The sequence below is a fragment of the Mustelus asterias genome, unplaced genomic scaffold, assembly GCF_964213995.1.
Source record: "Mustelus asterias unplaced genomic scaffold, sMusAst1.hap1.1 HAP1_SCAFFOLD_152, whole genome shotgun sequence".
Classification (NCBI taxonomy): Eukaryota; Metazoa; Chordata; class Chondrichthyes; order Carcharhiniformes; family Triakidae; genus Mustelus; species Mustelus asterias.
In genome coordinates this window covers 696,860-721,222 of record NW_027590173.1, presented here as the reverse complement: position 1 = coordinate 721,222, position 24,363 = coordinate 696,860, and the positions used below count along the sequence as shown (strand labels likewise).

The 24,363-nt window shown below is 45.2% G+C and overlaps 1 long non-coding RNA gene across 1 annotated transcript; it reads left to right on the top strand.

The window, feature by feature from the left end:
* The first annotated feature begins 6,727 nt into the window (after window positions 1–6,727).
* LOC144485077 (uncharacterized) lies at window positions 6,728–23,833 on the top strand. Its single transcript, XR_013496146.1, has 3 exons — window positions 6,728–7,063; window positions 7,161–7,337; window positions 21,607–23,833. It is a non-coding gene; the product is annotated as an uncharacterized LOC144485077 (long non-coding RNA).
* The last annotated feature ends 530 nt before the right edge of the window (window positions 23,834–24,363 follow it).

The window sequence follows — 24,363 nt, the reverse complement described above, 5'->3', positions numbered from 1 at the left end:
GGCTGAGTGAATTAGGCTGAGAGACCCTGGAGTTCAGAAGAATGTATAGACGCTGAGTGAATGCTTCCATTGCTGTCCTCTGGGCAGACGAGTGGCAGATAAAGTAAAAGTAAAGTAAAGTTAAAGTAAAGTTTATTGGTCACAAGTAAGGCTTACATTAACACTGTAATGAAGTTACTGTGAAATTCCCCTAGTCGCCACACTCCGGCGCCTGTTCAGGTCAATGCACCTAACTAGATGAAGTTCAATGCAGAGAAGTGTGAGTTGATTCATTTTGAGAGTGTGGAGAAATAAAGGGAGAAACTCTTAAGGAAAGTCAGGAACAGAGGGATCTCAGTTTCTAAGTACAAAGGTCATTGAAGGTGGTTGGGCAGGTCTGGTAAAGTTTAAGGAGTGAAATGAGCTGATGTTTCGAGTCCAGATGACCCTTTGACAAAGTGTCATCTGGACTGGTTTATTGCCAACTGGTAACTTCCTCAAAGTCAATAATAATCCATTCAAAATATCAGCATATGTGTTTTACAATCATAATTACTCATTTGAATCAATTACTGCATCTCACATTGCTTCTTGTTCATAAACGTATTTAAAAGTCATTTAAGTGAATGCGAGTTTTATCAGTGCCTTAATGTCCACTGGTTTAACAATCTTACCACCCCATCAGGGGTTCCACTTATAGGTATTAAATGTCATGAGACGTCTGGACAGCGTGAATAGGGACAAACTGTTCCCACTCATGGAATGATGAAGAATGAGAGAGAACAGATTGAACATCATGAGCAAAGGGAGGAATAGGAACACGAGGAAAACACTTTTCACACAGTGAGTGCTTAATGTGTGGAATTCACTGCCGGAGAGTGTGGCGGAGGCAGATTCAATTGAAACATTTACGTGGAATATGCAGGCAGGTATTTACATCGGCTCCTCTTCTCTGTTATAAGCCTCAAACCAGTTTGCTATGCACACAACTTGTCCACTCATTCCGTCAACTTGTCTAGATCCTTTTTTGAAGTTTTACACTACCCTCCTCACAGTTCACAAAATTTGGAGTTGAAATCAACCATGATTGAATGGTGGAGTGGACTCGATGGGCCGAATGGCCTTACTTCCGCTCCTATGTCTTATGGTCTTATGGAAACGTTCCAAAGGAATTAGACTGTTATCTGAAAAGGAAGAATGTGCAGGGTTACAGGGAGAAGGCGGAGATGTTCATTTTCTGTCACAACTTCTCATTCATCACTCATCACTGAATCGAGTGTGAACTGTTCTCTTGTCATTTCTAAACAAGGAGAAGTGCAGCAATGATTAAATGGCAAGAGAGTTGGTGGGGAATCAGAAGTCTAACGAGCGAGTTAAAAACAAACAAATATGTGTCTAAAAGGATGTGAGGATGGCAGAGGGACGAAATCTGAAATAAAAACAGAAAATGCTAGAAACTTCAGCAGGTCTGGCAACATCTATCGAGAGAGAAACAGAGTTAATAATTCGAGTCTGCAGGACTCTTCTTCAGAGCTGAAGAGAGGGTGAAGTGTGACGGATTTTAAAATGCTGAAGAGAATTCGGAGCACAATCGGGATTATCCATTAAAGCAATTAGAAAAGCAAATGGTATGTTTGTTTTTATTGCAAGGGGATTGGAGTAGATGAAGAAAGATGTCTTGCTGCAATTGTACAGGATTTTATTGAGACCACATCTGCAATACTGTGTACAGCTATTGTCTCAACATTTGAGAAAGAATAGAACTTGCGTTGGAGGCAGTACAGACCAGGTTCACTAGATTGCCCCCCAGAATGAGGAAGTTGTTCTATGATGAGAGGCTGAGTGAATTAGGCTGAGAGACCCTGGAGTTCAGAAGAATGTATAGACGCTGAGTGAATGCTTCCATTGCTGTCCTCTGGGCAGACGAGTGGCAGATAAAGTAAAAGTAAAGTAAAGTTAAAGTAAAGTTTATTGGTCACAAGTAAGGCTTACATTAACACTGTAATGAAGTTACTGTGAAATTCCCCTAGTCGCCACACTCCGGCGCCTGTTCAGGTCAATGCACCTAACTAGATGAAGTTCAATGCAGAGAAGTGTGAGTTGATTCATTTTGAGAGTGTGGAGAAATAAAGGGAGAAACTCTTAAGGAAAGTCAGGAACAGAGGGATCTCAGTTTCTAAGTACAAAGGTCATTGAAGTTGGTTGGGCATGTTGACCTCTTTTTAGGTCAAACCAAACCAAGTAAACAAACTCAGATTAAGTCAGGACAAAGTAAAAGGGGCAGCTCCCCAAAAAGGAGGGGGAACAGCCCGAACAGAAATCAAAGTACAAAGGAAACTTAAAAACATCAAATTAAAATGTGATTATTAGGGTCGATAATGCACCCCAACCCCTGCGGTGCCCAGCGGGCGCGGAAAGCGTCAACCTCGCCCGTGGACACCGCATGCTCCCTCTCCAGGGACACCTGGCCGTGAACATAGCCGCGGTAGAGGGGAAGACAGTCAGGATGGACGGCCCCCTCGATCGCTCGCAGCCTGGACCGGTAAATGGCGCATTTCGCCAGGCCCAGGAGCAGGTTCACGAGGAGGTCGCCATCCCGACCCTCCCCTCTCCACACCGGGTGTCCGTAGATCAGGAGTGTGGGACTGAAGTGCAGACAAAACATCAACAAAAGGTTCTTTAGGAAAACATAAAGGGAGTGCAGCCTGTTGGGCATGTTGAGAGAGCAAGTAATAAAGCAAATGGCATCCTATGTTTTATTGGAGGATTGAATACATGAGTAAGAAGGTCATGTTGCGCTTTTAAATACACGAGATAGGCCTCACCTGGAGCACTGCATCCAGTTCTGGACACCATACTTGAAGAAGGTTGCGAAGGCATTGGAGACAGTGCAAAGGATATTCACATGAATGATTCTATTGATAAAGATTTGTAGCTATGAAGATAGAATTGAGAGCTTGGGTATTTTTCTTTTGGGAAAGGAGTCTGAGCGGACCTGAAGTGGGGCAGATAGCATTGAGGAAGGAGGTGTGCTGCAGAAGGGCTTGCACAGGTCTGGAGAGTGGGCAGAGAAGTGGCAGATGGAATACAATGTGGAAAACTGTGAACTTATGCACTTTGGAAGGAGGAATGGAGATATAGACTACTTTCTAAATTGTGAAATGCTTAGAAAATCAGAAGAACAAAGGGACTTGGGAGTCATTGTTCAAGAGTCTCTTCAGGTTAACGTACAAGTTCAGTCGGCAGTTAGGAAGGCAAATGCAGTGTCGAGAAGGCTAGAATACAAGAGCACAGATGTACTTCTGAGGCTGGCAAAGGCTCTGATCAGATCTCATTTGGAGTATTATGAGCAGTTTGGGCCCCATATCTAAGGAAAGATGTGCTGGCCATGGAAAGGGTCCAGAGGAGGTTCACAAGAATGATCCATGGAATGAAGAGCATGTTGTATGAAGAATGGTTGAGGACTCTGGGAGTGTTCACGTTGGAGTTTAGAAGGATGATCTTATTGAAACTTACAGGATACTGTGAAGCCTGGCTAGAATGGACGTGGACATGGAGAGGATGTTTCCACTAGTAGGAAGCTGGTGACAAAATATATACTGGTAGGAATAACTAGTACCAGAGGGCACAACCTCAGACTAAAGGGACGATCCTTTAAAACAGAGATGAGGAGAAATTTCTTCAGCCAGAGAGTGGTGAATCTATGCCGCAGAAGGCTGTGGAGGCTAGGTCATTGAATGTTTTTAATACAGAGATAGATTCTTGATTAATAAGGGGATCAGGTGTTATGGGGAAAAGACAGGAGAATGGGATGAGAAAAATATATGTTTGAATGGTGGAGCAGATGGGCCAAGTGGCCTAATACTGCTCCTGTGTCTTATGGTCTGATGGAAGATAAAGAAGGGTGGCACAATGGTTCGCACTGCTGCTGCGGAATGACAGGGACTCAGGTTCAATTCAGGCCTTGGGTGACTGTACGTATTTTCCACATTTTCTCTATGTCCACGTGGCTTTCCTCTGGGTGCTCTGGTTTCCCCTCACACTCCATTGATAGGGTAAGTGGATTTACCATGCTAAATTTCCCCTTATGTGCCCCAGTATGTTTAGATTAGGAGGATTAACAGGGTAAATATGTGAGGTTGTGTGGATAGGTCAGAGAATCAGTGCAGACTCAATGGGCCGAATGGCCACCTTCTGCACTGTAGGGATTCTATAATAGAGTTTTTCATGTTCGATTCAAGAGTTTATCAAGAAGCAGGGGAAAAAATTCAAAATAAGTGTTAAAACAGCACCGATTCAGTGCCTAATGTACACATCTTTGGAAACTAAAGGAACATTTGACATGGTCAATCCACCTAACCTGCACATCTTTGAACCAGAGCACCCAGAGGAAACCCACGGGGAGAATGTACAAAATTTGTACAGTCACCAAAGGGCAGAAGCAAGCCCAGGTCTCTGGGGCTGTGAGGCGAGGGAGTGGAATTAGATGGAACGCTGTTTCAATAACGCAGTGTAGACATGATGGGCCAAATGGGCTGTAGTGCATTGTAAAGGTTCTGTGGTTTGAGAATCTAAAACATGGTCATATTTAATGGCGGAGCAGGCTTGAGGGGCCATGTGGTCCACTTCTGTTCTGATGTATTGTGCTGCTGTGTACCAGAAAGCTGCTAATTGATTTCTCATATCAGAATTTACTCCAAATACCATTAATGCATCAACCCTGTGCTCAGTGACAAACACTGACTCTTGGTTAAGCAATGTCTCAATTTTAATAGTTCTTTGAAGAGATAACAAATAGGTTAGACCAAGGAGAGCCAATGGATGTTATCTATCTTGACTTCCAAAAGGCCTTTGACAAGGTGCCTCACGGGAGACTGCTGAGTAAAATAAGGGCCCATGGTATTCGAGGCAAGGTACTAACATGGATTGACGATTGGCTGTCAGACAGAAGGCAGAGAGTTGGGATAAAAGGTTCTTTCTCAGAATGGCAACCGGTGACAAGTGGTGTCCCGCAGGGTTCAGTGTTGGGGCCACAGCTGTTCTCTTTATATATTAACGATCTAGATGACGGGACTGGGGGCATCCTGGCCAAGTTTGCCGATGATACAAAGATAGGTGGAGGGGCAGGTAGTATTGAGGAGGTGGGGAGGCTGCAGAAAGATTTAGACAGTTTAGGAGAGTGGTCCAAGAAGTGGCTGATGAAATTCAACGTGGGCAAGTGCGAGGTCGTGCACTTTGGAAAAAAGAATAGAGGCATGGACTATTTTCTAAACGGTGACAAAATTCATAATGCTAAAGTGCAAAGGGACTTGGGAGTCCTAGTCCAGGATTCTCTAAAGGTAAACTTGCAGGTTGAGTCCGTAATTAAGAAAGCAAATGTAATGTTGTCATTTATCTCAAGAGGCTTGGAATACAAAAGCAGGGATGTACTTCTGAGGCTTTATAAAGCACTGGTTAGGCCCCATTTGGAGTACTGTGAGCAATTTTGGGCCCCACACCTCAGGAAGGACATACTGGCACTGGAGCGGGTCCAGCGGAGATTCACACGGATGATCCCAGGAATGGTAGGCCTGACATACGATGAACGTCTGAGGATCGTGGGATTATATTCATTGGAGTTTAGGAGGTTGAGGGGAGATCTGATAGAGACTTACAAGATAATGAACGGCTTAGATAGGATGGACGTAGGGAAGTTGTTTCCATTAGCAGGGGAGACTAGGACGCGGGGGCACAGCCTGAGAATAAAAGGGAGTCACTTTAGAACAGAGATGAGGAGAAATTTCTTCAGCCAGAGAGTGGTAGGTCTGTGGAATTCATTGCCACAGAGGGCTGTGGAGGCCGAGACGTTGAGCATCTTCAAGACAGAAATTGATAAATTCTTGATTTCTCGAGGAATTAAGGGCTATGGGGAGAGAGCGGGTAAATGGAGTTGAAATCAACCATGATTGAATGGTGGAGTGGACTCGATGGGCCGAATGGCCTTACTTCCGCTCCTATGTCTTATGGTCTTATGGTCTTAATATTCTTATCCGTGTTTCCAAATCGCTCCATGTCCTCAGCTCTTCCTCCCTTTTATCACCTTCAGCCCAACAATCCTCTGAGATTTCTGAGCTCCTCTGAATCTGCCCTCGTGAGCATCCCTGATTTGATTCACTCCACCACTGATGATCGTACTTTCAGCTCTCGATGTCTCAGCTCTGGTATTCCCTCTCTAAATGCACCTGCTTCTTGCTTGCTTTCCTCCCCGTTCATTTTTGTTGCCTGTTCTCTTCATTTATTTCCTCCTATCTTTCCCGTGGGTTTCACTTTTTGCACCCTCTGACTTTCCGCAGTCCTTTTGCCGCTTTAACTGCCATCAACGAATTATAATTGTACAACTATAATTATCTGAACAGTTCAACTTTAAGGATTCTTCCGCCTCCACCTCTCTCATCACTCATTGGTTTCATCAAATTGAATGACGCAATGACGCTGGGCTGGGAGTGACGCTGCGCGAAAGGCGCAGGCCAACATTCCAGTTGGTCAATGCATTGCGATTGGCTAAAGAAGATATCAATCGCATTGAGGGGCGTGTGTTTCCATCAGCGCGGACTGTGATTGGTTACAATTGTTAGCGTCATTTTCAGTGTTCCCGCTGTTCGGCCAGATGGAGCTCACTGATTGGATAAAGTCGCTGTCACTCAGTGGGCGCAGAGCGGCCATTGGATAACCGCGATGCGTCAATTTCCGATTGGTTTTCCCAGCTGCCGGTCACAGGCCCATCAGACACCGCGCGGAGCGGCAGCAAATGTCCCGCCAGTGGCTTCAGTCCCCGGGCCCGGATCCTGAGCCCGCGGCGGGGCTCCGGATGGGGGAAGGGTTTTGGCAGCGGGAATCCCGTCCCGCCCGGCTGTGAATCCTGAGCTCAGGGTTTCCAATGGCGGCTTCCTGTGTAAACATGTCACGCTGCAGATCCCCGGGCTCAGCAGTGGTAGCGCTGCAAACCCCCTGGAGTCAGACCAATCAGCACAGAGACTGGGATCTTCCTATACCCTGTGTGTGGGGCTCAGTGCCACACCGGGTTAGAGGACCTCACACTGCATAGGTCAGGGAGAGATACTGGGATCTTCCTGTGCTCTGTTTTGGGGGTGGGGCTTGGTTACTCTGATTGAATATCCCTCATTGTTTGGTTCTAATTTCAGCCTCTCTTGCAGTCAGTCTGGGTGTTCCTGACTGAGCAGAATGGCCTGATCTCACCACACACATTGAGATGGAGGAGTTGCCACCCGAGACGAAGATGATTGAGAACTCCAGCCTTCTCTACACTCGTTTACTGAGGCCCAGCCCTTCATTCATCATTAGTTTCCCCAGGATGTCAGGTACATTAACATCTTCATCTGCTGTGAACACTGATCTGACAGTGGGAAGGTATTGGAGCAGGATAGTGCAGTCAACCATGTCAAAGGTGTGGATAGGTTGTGAAGGATGAGCAGGGATTGTTCAGCTGGGTAAGACTGCACTTCCGATCTTATCTTTCTGGCCATATGCAGAATATCACCTGCAATGGTTTATCTTCCCACTTCTATTCTGTTACCACCCAAATCCCCCAAGGATCTTTCCTTGACTCTCTCCTATTTTTCATCTACACCTGACCCCTCAGTGACATTATCTAAAAACACAGCTTTCACATGTATGCTGATAACACCCAGCTCTACCTCACCATCACCTCTCACAACCAATCCTCTGTTATTAAATTATGAGACACCTTCTCCGACCTCTGCTACTGACTAAGCAGAGAATTCCCCCAATTAAATATTTGGAAGACCAATATTCCCACCACAAATTCTGTTCCCAATCACTGACTCCATCTCTCCTACTGGTCAGTGTTCGAGGCTGAAACAAACCCTCATAATCTTGGCACCTCATTAGACTCGGAAATGAGATTCTGACCACATATCTGTTCCTTCACCAAGATCACCTCTTACCAGCTGTGTAACGTCACACATTGTTGATAATACCTCAACTCACCCGTACCTGAAACCCTCATCCATGCTTTTGTTACCTCAAGACTTGACAATTCAAACACACGCCTGCCCAGCAGATTTCCTTCCCTAATGGACATTAGTAAACCAGATAGGGTTTTATGACGAGCGATAATTAGGTTTTTAATTGCAGATTCATATTGAATTCAAATTTCACCATCTGCTGTGTTGGATTTTGAACGCGGGTCCCTAGGGCATTACCCAGAGTCTGTGGATCACTGGCCCATGACACCACTGCCTCCCCTAAACAATGTCAGGACTGGAATTTGAATTCATGCCTCGAGATGAGACAGTGACCTGAACGAAGCACCTTAGACGACTCGGCCATCCTGACGCAGATTATGTATTTCACTCCTCTGCCATTTCCTTTTATTTCCCAGTCTCAATCTCTCAGCAGCTTATGTTCACTTTAGCCTCTCTCTTCGTTTTTATATATTTAAAGAAGCTCTTCCTGTCTCTTTTTAAATTACTTGTTAATTTACGTTTGTAGTTCATCTTCGCCCACGTTAGTATTTTTTTGGTCATCATTCGTTGGTTTTTGAAACTTCCCCAATGCTCTGTCTTACCACTAATATATGAAACATCCTATGTTCTTCTTTCAGTTTGATGCAATCTTTAACTTCCTCGGTTAACCATGGTTGATTTATTCCCTTCCAGAATCCTTGTTTGTCACTGGTATATATCTTTGTTGTGAGTCATAAACTATTTTCATAACGTATGTCATTGCTGAGCGATCGTCTTTTCTGCTAAACATCTTTTGCAGTCCAGTCTAGCCAACTCTGCTCTCATTCTTTTCCAATTACCCTTATTTAAGTTGAGCACAGTTTCCTCTGACTCAAGTTTGCACTCAAAACTGAATGCTAAATTCCACCATGTTAATGTCACTGTTTCCGAGCGGAGCTTTTACTCTGATTGTTTATGAAAGCTGTATCATTAACATTACAATATCCAAACTGGCCTGGTTTCTGCTTGGATCCATAAAGTATTCTTCTTGGAAACTGTGTCTAATACACTCTGAATTCTTCCTCATGGCTACCTCTGCCAACTTGTCCGAATCCACATGACGATTAAAGTCAGCCATGATTAATGTACTGCCTTGTTTCATATCCTCATTATCTCCTGATTCATTCCCCACCCTACAGTATAGCTACTGTCAGGGGGCTGATAGACTACTCCCACCAGTGTCTTCTTCCCCTTGTTATTTTTTCCCTTCACCCATATCGATTCTACATTTTCTGATCCAAGATCATTTCTTGTTGTTGTCTTTATTCCATCTCATATTAACAAAGCTATTACATTATCCCCTCCCCAGAACTACCACCCATTTCCCTTTGCCCCTTTTAGATTAGTGACTGCCTCAGCTGCAGTCACTCCCTCCTGTCCCTGACCACTTTGCAAACCTGAAGATTCTATCACTACCTGTCAGGATCCCATCCCCTTGCCGATTTAGTTTAAATCCATCCCAACAGCACTTAGCAAAGCTCCCCGTGAGGATGTTGGTGCCATTCCTGTTCAGATGTAATTTATCCAACTTGTACAGGTCCCAGTTCAGCCAGAAATGGTCCCAATGCCCCAGGAATCTAAAGCCCTCCCTCCTGTACCATCTCTCCAGCCATGCTGTCATCTGCTGTACCTATACTCATTAATGCATCTCCCCTGAAGGTGCTGACTCTGTGTGAGTTCAGTTCTACACCCACTGCTTCTTCTTACTCTTCCCCTGAAAGTGATGTCTCTGGGTGCATTCAGTCCTGCACATTCTGGTTCCTTTATCTCATATATAGAAAGATGTTCCCTGGTCTTGAGTGTGTTGACTATGAGGAGAGGTTTGACAAATGAGGCTTATTTTCACTGAAAACACAGAGGCTGAGGGGAGACCTGATAGAGGTCTACAAAATTGTGAGAGGCATAGACAGGGTGGATAGTCAGAGACTTTCTCCCAGGGTGGAAGTGTCAATTACAATGGGCCACATGTTCAAGGTGCAAGAAACTGCAAGAAACACAAAGTTGTGATAGTAGAGGATTTTAATTTTCCACATATAGATTGGGACTCGCATACTGTTAAATGTTTTGACGGGGTAGAGTTTGTAAAATGCGTTCAGGAGAATTTTCTACATCAGTATATAGAGGTGCCAACTAGAGAGGCTGCGATATTGGATCTCCTATTGGGAAATGAGTTAGGGCAGGTGATGGATGTGAGTGTGAGGGAACACTTTGGATCCAGTGATCATAATGCCATTAGTTTCAACCTGATCATGGATAAGGATAGATCTGGTCCTTGGGTTGAAGTTCTGAACTGGAAAAAGGCCAAATTTGATGAAATGAGACGGGATCTGGGAAGTGTGGATTGGCACAGGCTGTTCTCTGGTAAGAATGTAAATGGAAAGTGGGAGGCCTTCAAAGGATACATTTTGAGAGTTCAGAGTTTGTATGTTCCTGTCAGGATTAAAGGCAAAGTAAATAGGAATAAGGAACCTTGGTTCTTGAGGGAGATTGTAACACTGATTAAGAGGAAGAGAGAGTAGTATGAAATGTACAGGCAGCAAGGAACACATCAGATGCTCGAGGAGTATAAAAAGTGCAAGAAGCTCCTTAAGAGGGAAATCAGGAGGGCTAAAAGAAGACATGAGGTTGCTTTGGCAGACAGAGTGAAGGAAAATCCAAAGAGCTTCTATAGGTATGTTAGGAGCAAAAGGATAGTGAGGGATAAAATTGGTCCTCTTGAAGACCAGAGTGGTAGACTGTGTATGGAACCAAAAGTGATGGGGGAGATACTAAATGGTTTTTTTGCATCCGTATTTACTGAGGAAACGGGCATGGAGTCTACGGAAATAGGGCAAACAGGTAGGGAGGTCATGGAATCTTTACAGATTACCGGGGAGGAGGTGCTTGCTGTCTTGAGGCAAATCAGAGTGGATAAATCCCCAGGACCGGACAGGGTATTCCCACGGACCTTGAGGAAAGCTAGTGTTGAACTTGCAGGGGCCCTGGCAGACATATTTAAAATGTCAGTATTCACGGGGGAGGTGCCGGATGATTGGAGGGTGGCTCATGTTGTTCCGTTGTTTAAAAAAGGTTCCAAAAGAAATCTGGGAAATTATAGGCCAGTAAGTTTGACGTCGGTGGTGGGCAAGTTATTGGAAGGTGTGATAAGGGATAGGATCGACAAATATTTGGATAGACAGGGACTTATTAGGGAGAGTCAACATGGCTTTGTGCGTGGTAAGTCATGTTTGACCAATCTATTAGAGTTTTTCGAGGAGGTTACCAGGAAAGTGGATGAAGGGAAGGCGGTGGATGTTGTCGACCTGGATTTCAGCAAGGCCTTTGACAAGGTCCCTCATGGGAGGTTAGTTAGGAAGGTTCAGTTGCTAGGTATACATGGGGAGGTAGTAAATTGGATTAGACACTGGCTCAATGGAAGAAGCCAGAGAGTGGTTGTGGAGGATTGCTTCTCCGAGTGGAGGCCTGTGACTAGTGGTGTGCCGCAGGGATCGGTGTTGGGTCCATTGTTGTTTGTCATCTATATCAATGATCTGGATGATAATGTGGTAAATTGGATCAGCAAGTTTGCTGATGATACAAAGATTGGAGGTGTAGTGGACAGTGAGGAAGGTTTTCAAAGCTTGCAGAGAGATTTGGACCAACTAGAAAAATGGGCTGAGAAATGGCAAATGGAATTTAACGCAGACAAGTGTGAGATATTGCACATTGGAAGGACAAACCAAAGTAGAACGGACAGGGTAAATGGTAGGACTCTGAAGAGTGCAGTTGAACAGAGGGATCTGGGAATACAGGTACATAATTCCCTAAAAGTGACGTCACAGGTGAATAGGGTCGTAAAGAGTGCCTTTGGTTCATTGGCCTTTATAAATCGGAGTATCGAGTATAAAAGTTGGAGTGTAATGATAAGCTTATATAAGGCATTGGTGAGGCCGAATTTGGAGAATTGTGTACGGTTTTGGTCACCTAGTTCCAGGAAGGATGTAAATAAGGTTGAAAGAGTGCAGAGAAGGTTCACAAGGATGTTGCCGGGACTTGAGAAGCTGAGTTACAGAGAGAGATTGAATAGGTTGGGACTTTATTCCCTGGAGCGTAGAAGATTGTGGGGAAATTTGATAGAGGTGTATAAGATTTTGATGGGTATAGATAGAGTGAATGCAAGCAGGCTTTTTCCGCTGAGGCTAGGGGAGAAAAAAACCAGAGGGCATGGGTTAAGGGTGAAAGGAGAAAAGTTTAAAGGGAATATTAGGGAGGGGCTTCTTCATGCAGAGAGTGGTGGGAGTGTGGAATGAGCTGCCGGATAAAGTGGTAAATGCGGGGTCACTTTTAACATTTAAGAAAAACTTGGACGGGTTCATGGATGAGAGGGGTGTGGAGGGATATGGTCCAAGTGCAGGTCAGTGGGACTAGGCAAAAAATGGTTCGGCACAGACACGAAGGGCCAGAAGGCCTGTTTCTGAGCTGTAATTTTCTATGGTTCTATGGTGAGAGGGGAAAAATCTAAGGGAGATGTTCGGGGGAGGTTTTTCACGCAGAGAGTGGTGGGTGCCTGGAACAGGCTGCCACAGGAGGTGGTGGAAGCAGGCACATTGGCAACATGTAAAAGACACCTGGATGGATACATGAATAGGGAGGCAACAATAATCTCTCCCTCAATGTCAACAAAACAAAGGAGGTCGTCATCGACTTAAGGAAGTGTAAAGGAGAACATGCCCCAGTCTACATCAATGGGGACCAAGTAGGTAGGGTCGAGAGCTTCAAGTTTTTAGGTGTCCAGATCACCAACAACCTGTCCTTGTCCCCCCATGTCAACACTATAGTTAAGAAAGCCCACCAACGCCTCTACTTTTTCAGAACACTAAGGAAATTTGGCATGTCAGCTACGACTCTCACCAGCTTTTACAGATGCACCATAGAAAGTATTCTTTCTGGCTGTATCACAGCTTGGTATGGCTCCTGCTCTGCCCAAGACCGCAAGGAACTACAAAAGGTCATGAATGTTGCTCAATCCATCACGCAAATCAGCCTCCCATCCATTGAGTCTGTCTACACTCCCCACTGCCTTGGCAAAGCAGTCATTATAATTAAGGACCTCACACACCCTGGACATTCTCTCTTCCACCTTCTTCTTTCGGGAAAAAGATACAAAAGTCTGTGGTCACATACTAACTGACTCAAGAACAGCTTCTTCCCTGTTGCTGTCAGACTTTTGAATTGCCCTACCTTGCATTAAGTTGATCTTTCTCTACACCCTAGCTATGACTGTAACACTACATTCTGCACTCTCTCGTTTCCGTCTCTATGAGCGGTATGTTTTGTCTGTATAGCGCACAAGAAACAATACTTTTCACGGTATGTTAATAAATGTGACAATAATAAATCAAATCAAATCATATCAAAGGAATAGAGAGATACGGACCGAGTCATGGCAGGAGGTTTTTTTTTAAGGGCATCATGTTCGGTACAGGCTGGGAGGGCCGAAGGGCCTGTTCTTGTGCTGCACTTTTCTTTGTTTTCTTTAAACAGCGAATAGAAGCAAGAGGAGGCCATTCGGCCCATTGAGCCTGCTCTACCATTCATTATGATCATCGCTGATCAAATTCTCTTTCCTGATCCCACCTTCCACCCATATCCCTTGATCACTTTCGCCCCAAGAGCTACATTTAATTCCTTCTTGACATCACACATTTTGGCCTCAGCTATTTTCTGCATTAGCGATTTCCACAGATTCACCACTCTCTGGTGGAGAAATTTCTCCTCACCTCAGTCCTAAAGGTTTACCCCTTATCCTTACACGAAGGACATCGGTAACATTCTTCCTGAATCTACCCTTTCTAGTCCTGTTAGAATTTTATAAGTTCCTATGAGACCCCTGTCAATCTTCTCAACTCCAGTGAACATAATCCGAACTGACTTCATTTTCCCTCATACGACACACTGGCCATCCCAGGAATCAGCCTGTGAACTTTTGCTGCACTCCCCCTGTAACAAGTACATCCTTCCTCAGATAAGGACACCAAAACTGCACACAATACTCCAGGTGTGGCCTCATTGTTGTCCTATACAATTGCAGTAAAACATCACTATTCCTATACACAAATCCTCTTGCTCTCAAGGCCAACATACCATTTGCTGTCTTGTTGTCTGCTGTACCTATGCGCTTACTTTCAGAGACTGAACAAAGAACAGTACAGTGCAGCACAGGAAGTGCCCACCAAGTCTGTGCCGATGCAGATGCCTCTTGTGATGACTTCAATTGGGCCATTGAGGTTGGCCTATAGGAGCATGAACTTCCTGATTCAGGATCCAATTGATGGGCCAATCAGGGAGTCTTTGCCTTGTACTTAACCGAGAGTGTCAGTTCCTCTGACACCCCCGGAGGTAGACTGCGAACTGTTAGCACTCGGTGTACTGCTGTTAGAGTTGTAAGAAAAGGGGTTTTGGTGAAGGGACTTCTGCCTCCGCAGACCTATTACACTTCTATTATCTAATATTTTCTTGCCTTGATGTGGTCCAAATCCATGGAACAGTACAGCACAGTACAGGCCCTTCAGCCCTTGATGTTGTGCCGAGCTTTGTCTGAAACCGAGATAAAGCAATCCCACTCCCGATCATCCTGGTGTGCTCCATGTGCCTATCCAATAACCGCTTGAAAGTTCCCAAAGTGTCCGACTCCACTATCACAGCAGGCAGTCCATTCCAGACCCCAACCACTCTCTGAGTAAAGAACCTACCTCGGACATCCCTCCTATATCTCCCACCATGAACCTTATAGTTATGCCCCTAGTAACAGCTACATTCACCCGAGGAAATAGTCTCTGAACGTCCACTCTATCTATCCCCATCATCATCTTACAAACCTGTATTAAGTCGCCTCTCATCCTCCTTCGCTCCAAAGAGAAAAGCCCTCGCTCCGTCAACCTTTCCTCATAAGACCTACCCTCCAAACCAGGCAGCATCCCGGTAAATCTCCTCTGCACTCTCTCCAATGCTTCCACATCCTTCTTATAGTGAGGTGACCAGAACTGCACACAATATTGCAAATATGGTCTCACCAAGGTCCTCTACAGTTGCAGCATAACCCAACGGCTCTTAAACTCAAACCCCCTGTTAATAAACACGAACACACTATAGGCCTTCTTCATGGCTCTATCCACTTGAGTGGCAACCTTTAGAGATCTGTGGATATGAAACCCAAGGTCTCTCTGTTCCTCCACATTCCTCAGAACCCTGCCGTTGACCCTGTAATCCGCATTCAAATTTGTTCTACCAAAATGAATCACCTCGCACTTATCAGTGTTAAACTCCATCTGCCATTTTTCAGCCCAGCTCTGCATCCTATCAATGTCTCTGCAGCCTGCAACAGCCCTCCACCTCATCCACTACTCCACCAATCTTGGTGTCATCAGCAAATTTACTGACCCACCCTTCAGTCCCCTCCTCTAAGTCATTGATAAGAGTCACAAAAAGCAGAGGACCCAGCACTGATGCCTGTGGTACACCACTGGTAGGTCTCCAGTCTGAAAATTTTCCATCCACCACCACCCTCTGTCTTCTATGAGATAGCCAGTTACTTATCCAATCGGCCAAATTTCCCTCTATCCCACACCTCCTCACTTTCTTCATGAGCCTACCATGGGGAACCTTATCAAACGCCTTACTAAAATCCATGTATATGACATCAACTGCTCTACCTTCATCTGCACACTTACTTACCTCCTCAAAGAATTCAATCAAATTTGTGAGGCAAGACTTACCCTTCACGAATCCGTGCTGACTGTCACGGATTAAGCTGCATCCCTCTATTCATGTACCTATCCAGATGCCTCTTGAACGTTGTTATAGAATCTGCTTCCACCACCTCTTCCGGCAGCTCGTTCCAGGCATTCACTACCCTCTATCTGAAAAACTTGACCCTTACATCTCTTTTAAACTTTCCCTCTCTCACTCTCACCTTTGTCCCGAGTAATTGACCCTTTGACCCTGGGGAAAAGACTCTGACAATCCACTCTATCCAAGCCTGTCATAATCTTGTAAACCTCTCTCGGGTCCCCCCTCATCCTCCGATGCTCCAAAGAAAAACAATCCAAGTTTGTTCAACCTTTCTTCAGAGCTGTTTTCTCCAAACTAGGCAACATCCTGGAAAATCTCTTCTGCACCCTTTCCAACGCATCAACATCCTTGCGGAAGTGTGGCGACCAGAATGGTACACAATACTCCAAATGTGGCCTAACCAAAGTCTTATACAGCTTCAACATGATTTTACTGACTGATGCACAAGGACACCGAGGTCTCGCTGAGTATCCACCTCTCTCAATTTACACCCCTTCAAATAATAATCTGCCGTCCTATTTTTGCTACTGTAGTGGATAATGAAGTGGTCACCGTATATATTATCCACATTATACTACATCTGCCGTGCAGATGCCCACACACTCAGCCTGTCCAAATCACGCTGGAGGATCTCTGCATCCTCCTCACAGCTCACCCTCCCACCCTTACGGTTCACAGGCTCCCAAGCGTGCCTTTTTGCAATCCTGTGGAGTCTGTGGACCATGTCTATGTTTCATGTTCTAGGCTGCACAAACTTTTCAGTTCCCTCAAAAATCTTTTATTGAAGTTTTGTTTACACTTCAGTCCCACACTCTTGATCTACGGGCACCTGGTGCGGAGGGGAAGGAGGAGCACCTCCTCGTGAACCTGCTCCTGGGCTTGGCAAAGCGTGCCATCTACAGATCTATCCAACGAGCGATCAACAGGGTCGCCCAACCTGACTGTCTGCCTCTCTACTGCGGCTACATTTGCGGCTGGGAGTCCCTGGAAAGGGAGTGTGCGGTGTCCGAGGGCAGTGTTGATGCCTTCCATGCCTGCTGGGCACCGCAGGAATGGGGGTGTATTATTGACCCTTTTGATCACATTTTAATTTGATGTTTTAAGTTTCCTTTCCGCTTTGTTTCTTGGTTCGGGTGGTTCCCCTCCTTTTAGGGAGCTGCCCCTTTTGGGTTGCCCCTAAGTTAATCTGATTTTGTCCAAAGATGTGCGGGTTAGGTTGATTGGCCAGGCTAAAAATTGCTCCTGAGATGCGTAGGTTAAAGGGATTAGTGGGTAAATATGTGGGGGTAGGGCCTGGGTGGGATTGTGGTCGGTGCAGACTCGATGGGCCGAATGGCCTCCTTCTGCACTGTAGGGTTTCTGTGATTCTGTGATTTGGTTGGGGAAAAAAAGAGTTCCCTGATTAAGGATCCAATTGATGGGCCAATCAGGGAAACTTTGCCTTGTACTTAACCGGGAGTGTCAGTTCCTCTGACACCCCCGGAGGTAGACTGCTAACTGTTAGCACTTTGTGTACTGCTGTTAGAGTTGTAAATAAAGGGATTTTGGTGAAGGAACTTCTGCCTCCACAGACTTATTACACTTCTCTAATCTAATATTTCCTTGCCTTGACGTGGTCCATATCCCTCTGTTCCCGGCTGATTCATGTATCTATCCAGATGCCCTTTGAATGTTGTTACAGAATCTGTTTCTACTACTTCCTCTGGCAGCACATTCCAGGCATTCACCACTCTCTGTCTGAAAACCGTGCCCCTTACATCTCTTAAACTTTCCCTCTCTCACTCTCACCTTTGTCCTGAGTAACCTGGGAAAAAGACTCTGACAATCCACTCTATCCAAGCCTGTTATAATCTTGTAAACCTCTCTCAGGTCCCCCCTCATCCTCAGATGCTCCAAAGAAAACAATCCAAGTTTGTTCAACCTTTCTTCAAAAAGGTTCCTCCAAACCAGGCAACATCCTGGAAAATCTCTTCTGCGCCCTTTCCAATGCATCAACATCCTTCCGGAAGTGTGGCGACCAGAATTGTACACAATACTCCAAATGTGGCCAAACCAAAGTCCTGTACAGCTTCAACATGATTTTACTGACTGATGCACAAGGACACCGAGGTCTCGCTGAGTATCCACCTCTCTTAATTTACACCCCTTCAAATAATAATCTGCCTTCCTATTTTTGCTACTGAAGTGGATAATGAAGTGGTCACTGCATTTTATCCACATTATACTACATCTGCCATGCAGATGCCCACACACTCAGCCTGTCCAAATCACACTGGAAGATCTCTGCATGCTGCTCACAGCTCACCCTCCCACCCAATATTGTATCATCTACATATTTGGAGATAATACATTTAGTTCCTGTGTCCAAATCATTAATATATAATATGAACAGTTTGGGTCCCAGCACAGATCCCTGCGGTACCCCACTAATCACTGCCTTCCAATTGGAAAAAGACCCATTTATGCCATCTCTTTGCTTCCTGTCTGTGAACCAGCTTTCTATCCATCTCAAGACGCAACCCACAATCCAATATACTTTAACTTTACATAGTAGCAGGGCGGCACAGTGGTTGGCACTGCTGTCTCACAGCACCAGGGAGCCGGGTTCGATTCCTGGCTTGGGTCACTGTCTGTGTGGAGTTTGCATGTTCCCTCCATGTCTGCGTGGGTTTCCTCTGGGTGCTCTGGTTTCCTCCCACAGTCTGAAAGACATGTTGGTTAGTTGCATTGGCCATGCTAAATTCTCTCTCGGTCTACCCGAACAGGTGGCAGAGTATGGCGACTGGGGGATTTTCACAACTTAATTGCAGTGTTAATGTAAACCTACTTGTGACACTAATAAACAAACTTTAAACTTTATAACTTAAAAACGTTATGTAAGACCTTGTCCAAAGCCTTCTGAAAGTCTAAATAAATCACATCCACCGGTTCTCCCTGGTCAACTCTACTAGTTACATCCTCAAAGAATTCCAGTAGTTTTGTCAAGCATGATTTCCCTTTTGTAAATCCATGCTGACTTTATCTGATTAGAACACTGCTTTTCAAACGCTTGATAATGGACTCCAGCAACTGCCCTACGACCGACGTTCGGCTCACTGGTCATTGGTTCCCTCTTTCCTGTAACACTACATTCTACACTCTCTCATTTCCTTCTCTATGAACGGTATGTTTTGTCTGGATAGGGGGCAGAAACAATATGTTCATACATGTGACAATAATAAATCAAATCAAATCCTCTCTACCTCTGATTTTGAATACAGGGCTTAAATTAATTACCTCTCTATCCCCTGAAGGTGCTGACTCTGGCTGGGTTCAGTTCCACACTCACTGGTTCCTCGCTCTCTCCTGAAGGTGCTGACTCTGGCTGTGTTCAGTTCCACACTCACTGGTTCCTCGCTCTCTCCTGAAGGTGCTGACTCTGGCTGGGTTCAGTTCTATACTCACTGGTTCCTCTCTCTCTCTCTCTCTCTCTCTCCTGAAAGTGCTGACTCTGGCTGGGTTCAGTTCTACACTCACTGGTTTCTCTCTCTCTCTCCTGAAGGTGCTGACTCTGGCTGGGTTCAGTTCTATACTCACTGGTTCCTCTCTCTCTCTCTCTCTCTCTCTCCTGAAGGTGCTGACTCTGGCTGGGTTCAGTTCCACACTCACTGATTCCTCTCTCTCTCTCTCTCCTGAAGGTGCTGATTCTGGCTGGGTTCAGTTCCACACTCACTGATTCCTCTCTATCCCCTGAAGGTGCTGACTCTGGCCTGGTTCAGTTCTACACTCACTGGTTCCCCTCTCTCTCTCTCCTGAAGGTGCTGACTCTGGCTGGGTTCAGTTCAGACGCTGGAAATCTGAAATGAAACAGAAAAGAAAGCTCAGCAGATTGTGCAGCATCTGTTTACAGAGAGAAACAGAGTTAGTTTTTCAGGTCTGTGACCTTTCATCAGAACTTGGAAACATAGAAACTTGGAACAGGAGTCGGCCATTCAGCCCTTCGAGCCTGTTCCATCATTCAATGTGATCATGTCTGATCCTATATCTCAATTCCATATTCTCAGCTTTTCCCAATACCCCTTGATGCCATTAAAATCTAAAAATTTATCTCTCTCCTTCTTGAATATATGCAGTGACTTGGTCGCCACAGCTTCTGAGGTAGAGAATTCCACAGGTTCACCACCCTCTAAGTGAAGAAATCTCTCCTCATCTCATTTCTAAATGGTGTACTCCATATCCTAAGACTGTGTCCCCTTGTTCTACATTCCCCAACCAAGGAAAACATCCTTCCTGCAGCTAGTCTGTCCAGCCCTGTTAGAATTGTATATTTTTCAATCAGATCTCCTCTCATCCTGTCCTTTCTGTTTTTCACACCAAAGTGTATAACTTCATATTTAGCCGCGTTGTGCTGCATCTACCATGTGTTTGTTGACTCACTCAACTTGTCTAAATCACCTTGAAGCCTCCTTACATCCTACTCACAATTCCGCCCAGTTTTGTGTTGTCAGCAAACGTGGAAATGTTACGTTTGGTTCCCTCATCCAGATCGGGATGGGATTAGAATAGATCGGTGCTGATGGCCGGTGCATACACGAGGGGCCGAATGGCCTCTTTCTGTGCTGTAAAATTCTCTGACTCTATGACTGCTTAAAGAAGTCATTCATTGACTGTCCTTTGGGAACTCCAGAGATGATGATTGGTTCGATAGAAATGAAAATCTTTTGTCTTTTCTCTGGTGTCTTACACTTTGCTCCTTGCTTCCTGACTGGAATCTCCAAACTGGGGGAATTGTGGATCCTGGTGACATCACCCTGTTGGGGATGAAGGTATTGTCACAGAGTCCTGTGTTGTCAATGTACTGACCCGTTACCATAGTTACCCAGTTTCACTGGATGCTGACAGAATGTTTACCATTGATTTTGTGTTCTACCTGCCAGCTGTTCAGATGGAATACAGATGCTGTGAGTGAGCATTGTCCCCATCCCACTTACAGCAATGACAGTGACAACCTGCATCATTTCCAGTTAGGGCTAGAGTCATAGTCATACAGTCACAGACATTCACAGCTGGAAACAGGCCCTTCAGCCCAACTAATCCGTGTCGTCCAGTTTTTACCAATAAGCTATTCCCAATTGCCTGCGTTTGGCCCATATCCCTCTATACCAATCTTACCCATGCAACTATCGAAATGCTTTTTAAAAGACAAAATTGTAACCGCTTCTACTACTACCTCTGGCAGCTCGTTACAGACACTCACCACCCTCTGTGTGAAAAAATTGCCCCTCTGGCCCCTTTTGTGTTTCTCCCCTCTCACCTTAAACCTGTGTCCCCCACTTTTAGACTCCCCTAACTTTGGGAAAAGATGTTGACTATCTTCCTCATCTGTGGTCCTCATTATTTTATAACCTCTATAAGATCATCCCTAAGACTCCTACGCTCCAGACAAAAAGTCCCAGACTATTCATCCTCTCCTTATAACTCAAACCATCAAGTCCCGGTAGCATCATAGTAAATCTTTTCTGCAGTCTTTCTCATTTAATAATATCCTTTCTATAACAGTGTGACCAGAACTGTACACAGTATTCCTAGTGGGGCCTTACCAATGTCTTGTACAACTTCAACATGACGAACCAACTCCTATGTGAGGATAAATGGACCAATACATTCCATTGCCATTCCTGCAGTTGATAATGAAGTGAAAAAGCCGGTGTTTAATGAAATGCCCCAGGGGGAAATCTGCTCGAATGTAACAACTCCGCAAAATCCTTAATTATTGTTGTTTCTGTTCAACCAGCCCCGAGAAGCTTGGAAGATGGAAGTTCCCGACTGGTCTGAAGTTCATAGAAACCATAGAAACCCTACAGTGCAGAAGGAGGCCATTCGGCCCATCGAGTCTGCACCGACCACAATCCCACCCAGGCCCTACCCCCACATATTTACCCACTAATCCCTCTAACCTACGCATCTCAGGACACTAAGGGGCAATGTTTAACCTGGCCAATCAACCTAACCTGCACATCTTTGGACTGTGGGAGGAAAGCGGAGCACCCGGAGGAAACCCACGCAGACACGTGGAGAATGTGCAAACTCCACACAGACAGTGACCCGAGCATCGAACCCGGGACCCTGGAGCTGTGAAGCAGCAGTGCTAACCACTGTGCTACCGTGCTGTCCTAGTTGGAGATGGAGATGAGGAGGAGCCAAATCTCTACAACTTGCTGGCAGACATCAAAAGTCATCTGCTTTGGAGCAAGGAGACCCTCAAACAGGCCATTCAGAGCAGCCAAGACCCTGGAACATCACCGCTGCTGGAGAACAGAGAAGGTGTGAGGCAAGGCAGGATGCTCGAGTGGTCAAAGATGGGACCTCAATCATTGGTGGAGTCTCCTACTCCAGTTCTGACTCCTTCTGACATTGATGGACGGTTTGAAGTGGAGGAAATTAGTCAGGATGGAAGTGTTGACGAGATTTACAGTCACTCCCTCAGCTTAGAGACCATTTTTAAGATAATCTATGCAGCATTTCCACTCTGGGTTGGATGTCAGATCAGCTCACCAGACGGAAGGAAGACTAGAGCTAGATGAGGCCATTCAGCCCCAATACTTTCTCAAATGCTCCGCTATGCAGTTCAAAACCTGGAAGGCCGGGATTCAAGCCACGTTACACAGGCGACTGGGAAAAGCACCATCGGATTAATCAGACCACTGGCCCAGACTGGAAAGACTAAAAGTTCAGCAGAGAGACGTCAACATGAATTTTCATTTTTAATGTTTCTTCTTTACTCTCAACAATTTATTGTGTTTGTATAATTATCTTAAATGTTTCACATTAAAACAAATACTCAGAATATTTAGCATTGCCGGAGAAGTGTAACCGGGAAAGTGCCCTGTCCATTCAGTTTGGGGAACACTTCCTGACAGAGGAAGATTGGGACATGACAGCTTCTCCCTATCAGCTCCTTCCAATTCCCTCCACATGATCAGAACAGACACACAAACACAGTTGGATTAGTCTGACCCGCCTGCTCCTTTCATACACTCTCTCTTCCACAATATTCACACCTACACATTCACAGGACAAAACTTTTACCAACTGTAAGGTCCCAGCACAGAATCTTTTACTCCTTTCACAATTCTGAACACTTCTATCAAATCTCCTCTCAACCTTCTCTTCGTCAAAGAGAACAGACCCAAATTCTCAATCTACCGATGTAACTGAACTTCCTCATCCCTGGACCCATGCCCAGAGATTTATTGCACCCTCTCCAATGCCTTCACATCCTTTCCAAAGGCTGCTGTCCAGATCAGAGTCAAATACTCCAACTGAGGCCAAACCAGTGTTTTATACAGGTTTCCCATAACCTGCTTGCTCTTGTACTCTATGTCCCTACGTATAAAGCTCACAAAACCAAATACTTTATTAACCATGCTCTCAACCTGCCACTCAAACAGCAATTATTAGTGTCTTTTGGTGTGTCCATGGCACAGTTTGTAAACTGAACTTGGCTTTTCTCGTTTTTCTGGACAGTTTCAGCCACCTTTTCACTATTGTTTCTGACTGAGAACTCATTGATTAGTTTTGAGGCCTGTTCTTTCATTTTAACAAAGTTTCCACAAAGTAAATTGAAGCTGGATTTTCCATTAGAACCACAGTGATGGTGAGAATCTTTAGTGAATTTTATTTTAGGAATGCCCACCTGCTGTTGTGACCTGCGATAGTTAATTAAATAAATCACCACTGTGATGGTCAGGAACTGACTCTTGGTCAAATGCTCGCACAGTCACCACTCCACCACCATCGCTCACCTGGCTCTTCCACCCCTTCTGTAACAAAGTTCAGCTTTGACAGTGAATCTGGTTTCCTCAGGCCCAATCGGAGGATGGTCGGAAACTGTCCATCACTATCAGAAACTTCACTTTCAGCGAGTGGGGGATGATTATTTAACTGGCTGTCACTGGTTGTTGAGGTTGTGATTTACTGTTACCTGTCAGTGCAGAAGAAACAAATAAAACAGGAAATCTAGAGACTCCGAGAGCAGATAATTTGTATTTTCACCCGAAAGACACGATGTCTGCAATCACTATAATAACTGAAAACCCCCCAGCTATGATTAGCTCTGGCCACGGAATCTGGTTAACAGATGTGGTCCTGCACCACATGGACTGCAGCGGTTCCAGAAGGCAGCTCATCACCACCTTCCCAAGGGCAATTAGGGATGGGCAATAAATACTGACCCAGACAGCGACACCCACATTCCATGAATGAATTCAAAGGCAATCTGCAGGGAGCGGGCTTCAGAGTGTTTAACAGTTACTGAGGTGAAAAACTATAACTAACTCCCTGGAATCCGAAGCAAAGGCCGGAAGGAGGAGAAATTCCGTCCTGGGACCTTACAGTTGGTAAATGTTTTGTCCTGTGAATGTGTAGGTGTGAATATTGTGTAAGAGAGGGTGAATGAAAGGAGCGGGCGGGTCAGACTAATCCAGCTGTGTTTGTGTGTCTGTTCTGATCATGAGATCTCCGAGTCTCTCTTGTGTTAAATAAAACGATT